The 13374-nt window shown below is 39.1% G+C and overlaps 1 long non-coding RNA gene across 3 annotated transcripts in view; it reads left to right on the top strand.

Annotated features, from left to right (window-relative positions):
• Positions 1 to 8537: 8537 nt before the first annotated feature.
• LOC123516004 overlaps positions 8538 to 13374 on the top strand; it is a 6058-nt gene continuing 1221 nt past the window's right edge. Inside the window, exons 1-5 of one of the 3 annotated variants that reach the window (XR_006678047.1) lie at positions 8565 to 8682; positions 9355 to 9425; positions 10251 to 10329; positions 11172 to 11246; positions 11464 to 11545. This is a non-coding gene — a long non-coding RNA (uncharacterized LOC123516004). Of the gene's footprint in view, positions 8683 to 9354; positions 9426 to 10250; positions 10330 to 11171; positions 11247 to 11463; positions 11546 to 13374 lie in introns of all 3 variants that reach the window. The other 2 variants (XR_006678045.1, XR_006678046.1) reach the window with 2 other exon arrangements.

The raw sequence follows: 13374 nt of genomic DNA, 5'->3' as shown, positions 1-13374 counted from the left end.
AGTGCAGGTTAGCAGCTTGCAAAGATGGGTACATTTCAGTCCATTTGCAAGGCATGGACATGTCGGAAGTTTGCAGGATCTGGAACACGTGCATGACAGAAGCTGCAATACTGCTTCTGGTGCTGGTGGGGCATCATGTAACCTGTCAATTGTCAATTCATCCTTGCCATTTACCTTTTCAGTGCACCATCTATGACCAGCAGGTGATGGTCTGTCAGGACAGCTTTCCAAGCACCGTTTCCAGACTCCAGCTTGGTAGTTTGCCCGCTCGGAGTGTTGGTGGAGGGCAGCAGCACAAGGTGGAAGCTGCCATGATTCAGTCTCTTCCTTTTTCCACTAAAGAGCTTGTACCTAAGGTCATTGACGTCTCTGGTTCCGGCTTTACTTTGATAGAGATGACACACAAATGCCTCTAACTCTCTGTGCTGCACCATAGTCAGGTTCCATTGGTTTCCAAGATCTTGCAATACTGCACTGAACTGTGGAAGTTTCATGGCTTTCAGTGCAGCTACTTTCCCACGCCCTGCAAATGCACTAACTGAATCGCACCCAGTAAACGTATGGAGTCCTATGAGAGCCCTACAGTTCTTTCCTCCAAGAACGTGTGCAAGTTTTGTAATGTCGGTATATTTTGTACGTGCCCGAGTGCCCCTTTTCTGGTACATTTGACACTGAATGTCTGAAGCAAAAGCAATAGCCAACACAAGTACATCTGTATCATCTGAAACTATTGTCAGGCATTGGTAGCCGGCCTTGGCAGCATGTTTGGCATGGAAAATCAGCCTTGTGTCTGCTTCCTCCTGTGTTGTTCTGAGTTCTTCGATTTCTTCAGACCCAGACTGTGTTATCTTGTAGCACTTCTCTTTCACAGTAACATATACATCTTTTCCGGCGATTTTTTTTCCTGTTCTTTGCATGCTTCCAATTCTCTACCACAACTTGTATGAGGCTCTCTTTGTTAAATGGGCAAGCCAGAAATTTTCTCCATTGTTGTACACTGTGTCCTGGTGCAATATGTCTGAATATTGTACCCTCAGTGGCTCCTCGCCGAGTTCTCTCTAGGTTCTTGATAGACTGTTCCAGATAGACATAAAAAACGATATCAATTTTGGACCGTGTGCGCCTTCAATCAGCACAAAGCTTAGTAGGGTCTCTGCAACTTCTGCAAATGTCTTATGGTTCCCTTTGAGCCTCTGGACAAGAGCCATGCCATCAATCAGGCAGACTGACTCCCTGGGAACGTTTTCTGCTGGTGCCACATATTTCTGTAGTTCTAATGCCAGCGCTGCTTTGCTAGTTTTTCTTAGTGATTCATCAGTAGTACTTAAAGCCCAAGGAACTGGATCAAGGAGTGGCCAAGGACCTCTTGCATCTGAAGCTGCCTGCTCTGAGCTATGATGATCATATGAGCAAACAAGTTTCTATCTGCTTTCAATATGATATCTTTGGGACCCACTTTGCACAACTTGTCTTTCTTTGCCAAGTTTGTAAATGTCTTCAGTTTCTTTTTTTTTTGCAAAGGTCTGTGGAATGTCTCAGTAGATTGTTCAAGCCTTTCTTCTCTGAATGCTTTGTAGGATTCCAATCCAGTCTTGTAGGCATCGACCAAGTCTTTTACAATTTCTTCAGAGGCCACACGACCTGTTGAAATGCTGACAAGTTCCTGCATTCCATCTGAAAAAGGATTGATCCAAGTGGTGTCCAAGGTTTCTACCAGGTTTCTCACATCATGCTCATCTCTCTGCATTCTGCTTTTCATAAGATCATTGTGTTGCAGATCCGTTTGCTCCAGATGTACAGTTTCCTTAAGGATCCGGAGGTACGAGCATGTAATTTTGTAAGTTCATAGTTGAACCTATGAATGACGAACAAGAAAATTACTCGCTGAAGGAAGTCTTGAAACATTAGTCACATATTTCAGACGAATGTTTAGACGCCAGTGATATTATATTCTACACTACGTGCATGTATTTTGGAGTAGCCATTTTGAAACGTACAGAGAGCATATATATCATAAAATATTAATATTTATAAATATATATATTAATAAAATATATTGATTAAATCGAATGTTTAATATTACACTTGATCAAGTGGGAAACATTGCCATCAAAACATGTGCCATATACACCTGAATCATGATTTTTACTTTTATTATCATGAAACTGGGCTTTCTACCTATTAGAAGCAGCCATTTTTAAAATCCAAGATGGCTGACAAGTTGTCAGAGTTTTTATTCAGCACATAAATATCCCTCTAAACACATAATATGTATTATAATGACAATGATGCATGGATATATAGGTCACAAACTCTATCCGAGAGCTGTTACTGAATTTCAGGCAGCCATTTTGAAAATCCAAGATGGCTGACATGTCACTAAAACTGTTATTTACACCATCAACTTCCTTCTGCACCAGTATTAATGGTATATAATCCAAATTTTGATCGCTGTAAGGTCCTATACCTGTATATTTGCAATACCCTTTATTCCTGGTGGCCATTTTGAAAATCACTCTCTAGGTGGCTTTAGCTGTGTATCTGAACTTGCCATCAAGCGAAACCTTCTTTAGACTGGTCTAACAGACCTATTTCATTAGGTCTCGGTCTGCCATCAGAGATGGTACCGATCAACCCCTCCAGCTCATGGACTATTTGTGTTACTTTGTTTTAGGTACAGTACAATAGCTCTGTTCATTTATATCATTAAATATTTCTGTGGTATTTATTAATTATTTTATTTTATTCTTTATGTCTTTGTACAATTGAATTTATAATTATTTTTGTGAGCTAATAAAGTTGAAATTTGGAAGTGTTATTTGTTTTTATTGATCCTGCATTACAATTTATTGTTCCACATTGCCGTTGCACATTTTTTTTAAACCAAAAATAATTAAACATGATACATTTACAGTAAGAACATTGTCTACCTGTTTATTTATTTAGGGGGCCCCCAAATACAATTTCGCTTAGGGCCTCATGGAGGCTTGGGCCGGCCCTGCATGAAGGTAATATGTAGGTTCCACAGGGGTGCTCTCTCTCTCTCTCTCTCTCTCTCTCTCTCTCTCTCTCTCTCTCTCTCTCTCTGAGCAGGTTATAATTACTGTTTTCCTTGTATTAAAAAGTACCATCGTTGCAGCATCACGTATATGAATTTTGGTAGATTAACAAATAAATTTCTCTCCTGCATCAATCCCCTCCTACGACGGCCACCAGAAAGGCTAGGCAGCTAGGTAGTCGCTGCCCGCTGTTTCAGTATGAGGGTTCAGTCCACGCCCCGCAAGCACGACTCGGATAGAAAAAAGGCACACAAAGGTTAAGTTTATACAAAATTGTATACATGTCTAACTTAAGATTGTGAAATGCAGTGATCATTTTGAATAGATTATTCGTTATATTAGCTACTTACACAGAAAACAATTTGTTGAAAAATCCTGCTTCACTGAAAGGATTGGAGACAAGTTTCTTTCTAGTTTCCATGGTCAGTAGATCGCAGGACGTGCCCTTCACTACATATAACCCTTGTCTGCCACACTGCGCAGCACACAAGAACTCTGCAGCTGCACTTCTGTTGAATACTGTGTCGTGATCAGAGATGATTCTCTCTCTCTCTCTCTCTCTCTCTCTCTCTCTCTCTCTCTCTCTCTCTCTCTCTCTCTCTCTCTCTCTCTCTCTCTCGCGAGTTGTTGCCGTTCCGAGAAGAGAAGCCGTCTCAAAGTGGCGCATATATATATATATATATATATATATATATATATATATATATATATATATATATATATATATATATATATATATATATATATACTTTTACGATATTCATGGTCTTAAATCTCAATTTCTATTGTTGAACACCACCTCTCCCCTACATAAACCTCATCTTCTTTTTCTCACAGGAACACAGCTGTCTGAGGCAACTGACAGTAGCCCCTTTTCTGTTCCTCCTACTTTATCTATCCTCATTTTCGTTCCAAAGCCAGATGCATGTCTATGTGCTCAACGACTTCACATTCTCTCATGCCAACACTTTTGAATCTTCCGAGTTTTTCACCTTCTGGCTTCAACTCAAAACTCACTCTCAAACTAAATCTATCTTTGCTGTCTATCTATCCCCTAGCTCTTCTCAGGATAAGAAATTCTCTGACTATTTAACTTCTAAAGTGGAGCACATTTTGTCTCTCTATCCTTTTGATGAGGTCTCCCATCCTAGGAGATTTCAATGTTCATCACCAGCTTCAGCTTTCCTCTCCCTTCACTGACCTTCCTAGTGAGCTAGCCTACAACTTTGCTATCCTCCATGACCTAGAGCAACTAGTGTAACACCCTACTTGTATTCCTGCATGACCATCTTTGAGATACGCCCAACATTCTTAATCTTTTCCTTACTTCTAATCCTTCTGCTTGTGCTGTTATCCTCTCTTCTCCTTTGGTTTCCCCAATCACAATCTCGTATTTGTATCTTATCCTATTTCTCCAATCCTTCCTCTGGATCTCCCAAAACGAAGGTGCTTCTGGTGTTTTGTCTCTGCCTGATGGGAGGGTCTGAGGTACTATGCCCTGGAATGATTATTGTTTCTGTGTCAGAGACATAACAGAGGTGATAGTATCTGGCATGGAAGCGTACATTCCTCATTCTTTTTCTCAACCTAAACCTTCTAAACCTCAATTTAATACAGCCTATTTCCGTGCCATACATAATGGAGAGGTTGCCCACAAAAAGTGCCTGAATCTCATGCACTTTATATTTCTGTCCGGAATCATTCCAAGTCTGTTCTTCAACTTGCCAAACACTCCATCATTAATAGAAAATGTAAAAATCTTTCAAACTCAAACTCCCCGTGCGGCTTCTGGCATCTTGCCAAAAAACATCTTCAATAACTTTACTTCATCTTTCCCGCCTTTATTTCATCCTGATGACACAACTGCCATCACACCTGTCTTTAAAGTTGAACTCTTCTCTCCAACCTCTGCTAACAACTCTACCTTAGATGATTCTGGGCTTGGCCTTCCCTCTCCTCCTCCCTCTGACTATTTCATGCCATCAATTAACCCCTTCAATACTGGGACACATTTTTGCCTTAATATTTGTGTACGATTGGACCATTTTATTGATATAAGGAAGGACCTATATAGGTCAGAAGATTAATGGCCATTGTCTTCACTATTTTAATCACAACATAGGTTTCTGAAGCTCTATAAAATCACCAAATAGTAAGCATAATGAATATGGAAACGCGTCATGGTTCTGAAGGGGTTAATAATCTTCGCAATGATGTTTTCCATGCCCTCGCTGGCCTAAACCCTCGGAAGGGTTCTCAAAAACGGTGCTTCCATGCTTGCACCTCGCCTGGCCAAACTCTTTCAACTCTGTACAAGGGCTTAATCTGTCCTCTTATGGAGTACTCTTTCACTCATACAGTTTCATTAGATAGGGTGGAATCAAAAGTTTTTCGTCTCATCAATTCCCCTCCTCTGACTGACTCTCTTCAGCCTCTTTCTCACCACCAGAATGTTGCATCTCTTGCTATCTTCTACTGCTATTTTCATTCTAACGGCTCCTTTGATCTTGCTACTGCATGCCTTCCCTCTTCCTGTGGCCTTGTGGCACAAGGTTTTCTTCTTCCTCTCACCTCAATTATCTCCAACTCTCTAACTCAGGAGTCAACCAGTACTCTCAATCTTTCATACTTTTCTCTGTAAACTCTGGAACTCCGTGCCTGTGTCTGCGTTTCTAACTTCTTATGATTTAAGAGGAAGGTTATTTTGGTTAACTCTATCAACCAAGTAGGCCTTTTTTTTCTGTTACCTTTGACCGGCTTTTCCCTTTTACATAATATATATATATATATATATATATATATATATATATATATATATATATATATATATATATATATATATATATATGTATTTGTGTGTGTTACCTATATAACTGGTAACGTGATACATATTAATTATTAGACTCTGCCAAAAATGATTTTTATCAGAATGTGTACAATATATTGCCTGGTTATCAACCGTTAGCACACAAGTGCACTCGTGTGTGTGTGCGCGCATACACACACACACACACACACACACACACACACACACACACACACACACACACACACACACACACACACACACACACACACACACACACGAGTTGTCCCTGCCACCGTCCTGGTTCGAAATTCCGGGCAAATAAGGGAGCCTCTTAATATGTAGCATCTGTTCACAGGGGCGTTCCTTACAATCAGGCGAACTATGCATTTGCTTGGGGTCCCCAACTTGCCCAAGAAAACAGACCCTGCGAGTTCCAACCGATTTGACACAATCAGACACTGCACACAGCTGTGCTGTGACAATGGTGTAGACTTTATGAATTTGGCTGTCATACAGTATTTTGCTTGAGGCCCTTAGGAAAGTTTGGAACGCCACTGCCTGTTCACTTACAGCAACTAGGTACGGGATGTAATTCGAGAGGTGTCCTGGTGTTTGGTGTGTTTCAGTCCTACCCAAAGATCGGTCTATGAATTCTGCTGAGCTCTTCCAGTAGGGTAAAGGATGGCTGAGTAACCGGCAGGAGAGCAGGCGAAAGTGGTGAATAAAATTTACACACACACACACACACACACACACACACACACACACACACACACACACACATATATATATATATATATATATATATATATATATATATATATATATATATATATATATATATATGTGTGTGTGTGTGTGTGTGTGTGTGTGTGTGTGTGTGTGTGTGTGTGAGTGTGTGTGTGTGTGTGTCTTTTTAGCTATGTTTTCCTTATTAGGCTTATGCTCTGCTAATCAAACTATCCCTATTTTACCTTTTTGGCGCATGGCATACATTTCTGTTCATGATCACGTGTCATCTTTACTTCTTATATTTTTCCAAGATATTTTAGTCCTAGATTATATTTTTGTATTATCCTTTCCATTTAATTCATTGCTTTCTCTGGTTATACATATATATATATATATATATATATATATATATATATATATATATATATATATATATATATATATATATATATATATATATATATATATATATATATATATATATATATATATATATATATATATATATATATATATATATATATATATATATATATATATATATATATATATATATATATATATATATATATATATATATATATATATATATATATATATATATATATATATATATATATATATATATATATATATATATATATATATATATATATATATATATATATATATATATATATATATATATATATATATATATATATATATATATATATATATATATATATATATATATATATATATATATATATATATATATATATATATATATATATATATATATATATATATATATATATATATATATATATATATATATAATTAGTTAAGAACCTCCAATCTTTTGATAAATGTGATAGTCGGCAGCAAAATAAACTCATTTAAAGTCATGAAAAAAAAAAATTAAGAAATAGTACAAGATCACATGTATGTACATATTCTTGAATATTTGTAAATCAGCACTGATCACAAAAATAAACAGATGTAGGACAATGAATGAGCGTTCTCTTTTAGTTCGTACTTAAAAAGTCGTTAGTTATTCTGACGTTATGAAACAGGAGGAAATCTACCTACTTTGCAAATGAAAAAATACATTCATGTTCAACCATCTCTGAAAAGAATCGCACAGCCTCTCTCTCTCTCTCTCTCTCTCTCTCTCTCTCTCTGTGTGTGTGTGTAATTCACCTCGGTCGTCTGCTGGTCATCCAGCCAGTCTTCCCCATTACGGAGCGAGCTCAGAGCTCATAGACCGATCTTCGGGTAGGACTGAGACCACAACACACACCGGGAAAGCGAGGCCACAACCCCTCGAGTTACATCCCGTACCTATTTATTGCTAGGTGAACAGGGGCTACACATTAAGAGGCTTGCCCATTTGCCTTGCCGATTATCGGGACTCGAACCCGGGCCTCTCGATTGTGAGTCGAGCGTGCTAACCACTATACTACGCGGTGTGTATTTACCTAGAGTGTGTGTGTGTGTGTGTGTGTGTATAATTCACTGTTTGATCTGCTGCAGTCTCTGACGAGACAGCCAGACGTTACCCTACGGAACGAGCTCAGAGCTCATTATTTCCGATCTTGGGATAGGTCTGAGACCAGGCACACACCACACACCGGGACAACAAGGTCACAACTCCTCGATTTACATCCCGTACCTACTCACTGCTAGGTGAACAGGGGCTACACGTGAAAGGAGACACACCCAAATATCTCCACCCGGCCGGGGAATCGAACCCCGGTCATCTGGCATGTGTGTGTGTGTGTGTGTGTGTGTGTGTGTGTGTGTGTGTGTGACTATCTGCTTAACAGAAAAAAATGTAGAGAAGATTCCAAATAATTACTAACATGCATACGAGTTCAAATTCATGATTTGAAACGCGAAAGAGTGACTGGCATCTGCGCCTGAAAAGTCTGAGCGTATCACACACACTTCCCCGCCACTCACTTTTTCTGCAGTGCCCGCCAGTGGCAGTTAGCCGTCACCCTCACTTAGTTCACCATTCCCTGTGCTCCTCACCATCATGTCTACAAACACTGAAGGTACTGCTGAAGATCGCCTGCGAGTCAGCGTCGTGTACTGGTGGGTGACATACTGACACAATGAGTCATGAGGAAATTTCTATTAAGATTTTTATTATCATCATTATTATTATTATTATTATTATTGTTGTTGTTGTTGTTGTTGTTGTTGTTGTTGTTGTTGTTGTTATTTTCATCATCACTATTTAGCATCTCTACAGTTACTCCCTACTTGATGTAGCGGTTTTCCTATCTATATGTTTCTAACAAAGTGACATCTGTTATTCATTTTTCACAGCAACTGTCATTGGACAATGCTACCTCTGATGTTTATCATAGGCCTGCCTTCTTCCTTTCCCGTTCCACACCCACCACCTCTCCGTCCCTCATCCCTACCCCCCAATGTTTCCCATTCATCCACCCCAAATCTCTCTCTCTCTCTCTCTCTCTCTCTCTCTCTCTCTCTCTCTCTCTCTCTCTCTAGTTTAATATTCCAAAGTAGGTTTTAGTAAATATAATCAGTGTAAATTAAGCTATTTTGTTATCAATAAATGTTCAAATGTTCTCCTGTCCAAATCTCTCTCTCTCTCTCTCTCTCTCTCTCTCTCTCTCTCTCTCTCTCTCTCTCTCTAGTTTAATATTCCAAAGTAGGTTTTAGTAAATATAATCAGTGTAAATTAAGCTATTTTGTTATCAATAAATGTTCAAATGTTCTCTCTCTGATGAACGACAGAAGCAACTCCAGCCAGTGACAATTGCCTTATTAAATAAGGATGACAGGTGTCACTTTTGTCAGAAATATAGGTAAGGAGACCGCCTACATACATTACACATATTTATAAGCTACATGTCAATACGTTTGTTTGTTTGTCAATATCTATCTATTTATTTATATATCTGTGTGTGTGTGTGTGTGTGTGTGTGTGTGTGTGTGTGTGTGTGTGTGTGTGTGTGTTTTTTTTATTTATACCATCTGGGCTTTTCACGGGAATTTCTGGGCTATAGGGGATACTTTTTGTGGTACCTCCTATCTCAAAGTCCACCCGCTAGGAAACCGTTGCCCCGAGTGAGGAAGCCCAACCTACACTCGGACCGTGGACAGGATTCGAACCCGTGCGCTTGGAGACCCCTCGGACCCCACTGTACCACGGCGTGTGTGTGTGTGTTCTGTGCGTGTGTCATACTGTCATGCATGTACAGGTTGAGAGAGAGAGAGAGAGAGAGAGAGAGAGAGAGAGAGAGAGAGAGAGAGTGTGTGTGTGTGTGTGTGTGCTTAAATGGAGGTGGTAATAATTATGAAAAATGTAGAAATCAGGCGAGAGTGGAGTCACGACTTGTGGCCTATGATATCTACCTATTAAAATACCCTGAGTTGACATGTCGCTCTAACTAAAAACAATGGTCGAAAAGCTGCTTAAATCTCTCTCTCTCTCTCTCTCTCTCTCTCTCTCTCTCTCTCTCTCTCTCTCTCTCTCTCTCTCTCTCTCTCTCTCTCTCTCTCTCTCTCTCTCTTTCTCTCTCTCTCTCTCTCTCTCGAATAAGTCAAGCCTTCTTTTTCTTCTTTCCCTTTACACGTACGTAATTTTGCCTTCTTCCCTCTCCTGCCTCATTCCTGCTTTCCTCTTACAGTGACTCCTGAGGATACGCCCCTAAATTCCGCCTCCTGAAGGAGCTCCTGGAGGCGGAATATCCTGACAAACTTAAGATCGTAAGTAACTGTAGAATATTAATAGTAGTGGTGAGGGTGGTACTAAGGGGATGATTGTGGTAGTAGTAGTAGTAGTAGTAGTAGTAGTAGTAGTAGTAGTAGTAGTAGTAGTAGTAGTAGTAGTAGTAGTAGCAGCAGCAGCAGCAGCAGCAGTAGTAGTGGTGGTGGTGGTGGTGGTACTAGTAGTAGTAGTAGTAGTAGTAGTAGTAGTAGTAGTAACATTATTATTATTATTATATTATTATTATTATTATTATTATTATTATTAGTTATGTTCTTCTTGTAGTCGTCGATATTGTCTTCTAATTGTTTATTACCATCCCCTATTTCTTCTTCTTCTTATTTTTTTTTCTTTTCCTTCGTTTTCTTCTTCTTCTTCTTTTTCTTCTTTTTCGTCTTCTTTTTATTTCTTCTTCATCTTCTTCTTCTTCTTCTTCTTCTTCTTCTTCTTCTTCTTTTCTTCTCTTTCTCTTCCTACTTGAAATTTTTATTCTTTTCGCCATAGTTTCATAATGTTGCTCTTTTCATAGTGTGTGTGTGTGTGTGTGTGTGTGTGTGTGTGTGTGTGTGTGTGTGTGTGTGTGTGTGTGTGTGTGAGAGAGAGAGAGAGAGAGAGAGAGAGAGAGAGAGAGAGAGAGAGAGAGAGAGAGAGAGAGAGAGAGAGAGAGAGAGAGAGAGAGAGAGAGAGAGAGAGAGAGAGAGAGAGAGAGAGAGAGAGAGAGAGTTGAAACATGCAGGTACAAGCAAATAAAGTTTATTTAAGTTACCCATAATACTCGTCATCTAAAAGCCTCACAATGCAGAACTACCTGTTATCTAATGAAGGTGTCGCCACTTCCCAGGTCAGCGAGAGCACCACTGAAATCACCCATTACTTTGAAGTCACCGTTGGGTCGCGGCTAGTGCACTCCAAGAAGGTATGCTCTCTCTCTCTCTCTCTCTCTCTCTCTCTCTCGTCCATTAACCAAGTTTAATATATCACAGTTACAGTTGATTACATGATATTTGATTGTTGATTAGGGGATGGTCATTACCATCACTACTAATACCATCACCATTACCAAATTGTTTCAAAATATACAACGACAATACACCATAGAAGATGCAACGTCTTCCTTTCTTTTCTTAATTAAGGCGGGCGATGGCCACATAGACAGCGAGGAGAAGCTGGCCCGTATCATGGTTGCCGTGCAGGAAGCGTTAGCGGGGAAATGAGGTAACTAGTGTGTGTGTGTGTGTGTGTGTGTGTGTGTGTGTGTGTGTGTGTGTGTGTGTGTGTGTGTGTGTGTGTGTAATTCGTAGGATAATTTTACACTTATAGCAATTAGACAGCTGGCATAGTTACTATCAATAATTATTATATCTATGATATGTCTATTAAAGGTATTATATGCTCATTTATTTATATTTTTTATGAAAAAGTGTGTTGATGTATTAGTATCGTGACAGCCACCAGTGACCAAAGTGGTGGTGGCGTGAGGTACACAAGTGGCCAGAATTAACAGCAATAGCAGGATAAAGCTAGGCCGATAATTATGTAATTATGTTATTGAGCACTGTACAGCCACAAATGTAAACAATGTTGGTTTTTTAAAACATAATTACACCTTTCATTAACTAAAAAGAGATAAGTAATGAGAAATCAATGTGACATTCACATTCTGCCACGTCTGGATTAGAGTACACTTGACAATCTATCTTAGCCTTTTCTTTTCATAAACAACCATTTTATAGTTGTTCTTTAATAACAGTATTAGGAAATCTCCAAAGTTTGAAGCAAAATGATAGATTTGTCTGAGCTACCGGGTGTGTGTGTGTGTGTGTGTGTGTGTGTGTGTATATATATATATATATATATATATATATATATATATATATATATATATATATATATATATATATATGATAAATGTGTGTGAACAACAACATCAAAAATAGAGAAAGTATTGAAAGTTTAGAAGTAAAAGTATCAGTGAAGATCCCAGGAAATGGCAGAGGCTATGAATGGATGCTTTGAAGGTATTCACAAAGGAGACTGCTTTTGACAAACCACTGGTAATGGAACAGAAAGGGATTATGAAGGAGTTTCAAGTAACGGTGGAGGAGATCAAGAACATGATGGGGAGTTTAGAAGTGAGAAAAGCTGTGGGACCTGATGGGGTATCAGGATGGATTTTAAGAGAATGCAGGGAGCAATTGGCAGAAAAAGTTTGTGAAGTAATTGATGCCTCATTAAGGGAAGGTGTAGTGCCCCAAGACTGGAAAAGAGCTAACATTGTCCCAATCTATAAATCAGGTAACAAGAGAGACCCATTGAACTATAGACCAGTGTCACTTACAAGTGTGGTAGCTAAGATGTGTGAGAGGGTGGTGAAGTAGATGGACAGACTTGGAGAAAATGACATACTTTGTGAGTGTCAATTTGGTTTTAGGAAAGGGCGTTCATGCACGACAAACCTTATGTTACTATTCGAGGGTGATAGATGTAATACAGGAAAGAGATGGTTGGGCTGATGGAATATATCTGGATTTAAAAAAGGCCTTTGATAAGGTACCACACCAGAGACTGATCTGGAAACTTGAAATGGTAGGAGGAGTGCATGGCAGTTTACTAAAATGGATGGAAGACTTTTGGTAGGAAGAGAAATGAGAACAATAATTAAGGACAGACCATCAGAATGGGGATTGGTGGAGAGTGGAGTTCCACAGGGATCAGTGTTGGCACCAGTAATGTTCGCAGTCTACATAAATGACATGGTGGATGGGGTGTCCAGTTATGTGAGCCTATTTGCAGACGATGCAAAATTGTTAAGAAAAGTGAGATGTGACAAAGATTGCGAACTACTCCAGGAAGACTTGGACAGAATATGGAAATGGAGCTGTACATGGCAAATGGAGTTCAACACGACAAAATGCAAGAAAATAGAGTTTGGCAAGAGTGAAAGAAGAATCAGGAGTATGTACAAGATAGGAAATGAAGACATAAAACCAGTCATGAAGAAAAAGACCTTGGGGTGACAATTACCAATGACCTATCGCCAGAGA

The sequence above is a fragment of the Portunus trituberculatus genome, chromosome 40 (assembly GCF_017591435.1).
Source record: "Portunus trituberculatus isolate SZX2019 chromosome 40, ASM1759143v1, whole genome shotgun sequence".
NCBI classification, from domain to species: Eukaryota; Metazoa; Arthropoda; class Malacostraca; order Decapoda; family Portunidae; genus Portunus; species Portunus trituberculatus.
This window is presented reverse-complemented; position numbering and strand designations above follow the sequence as displayed.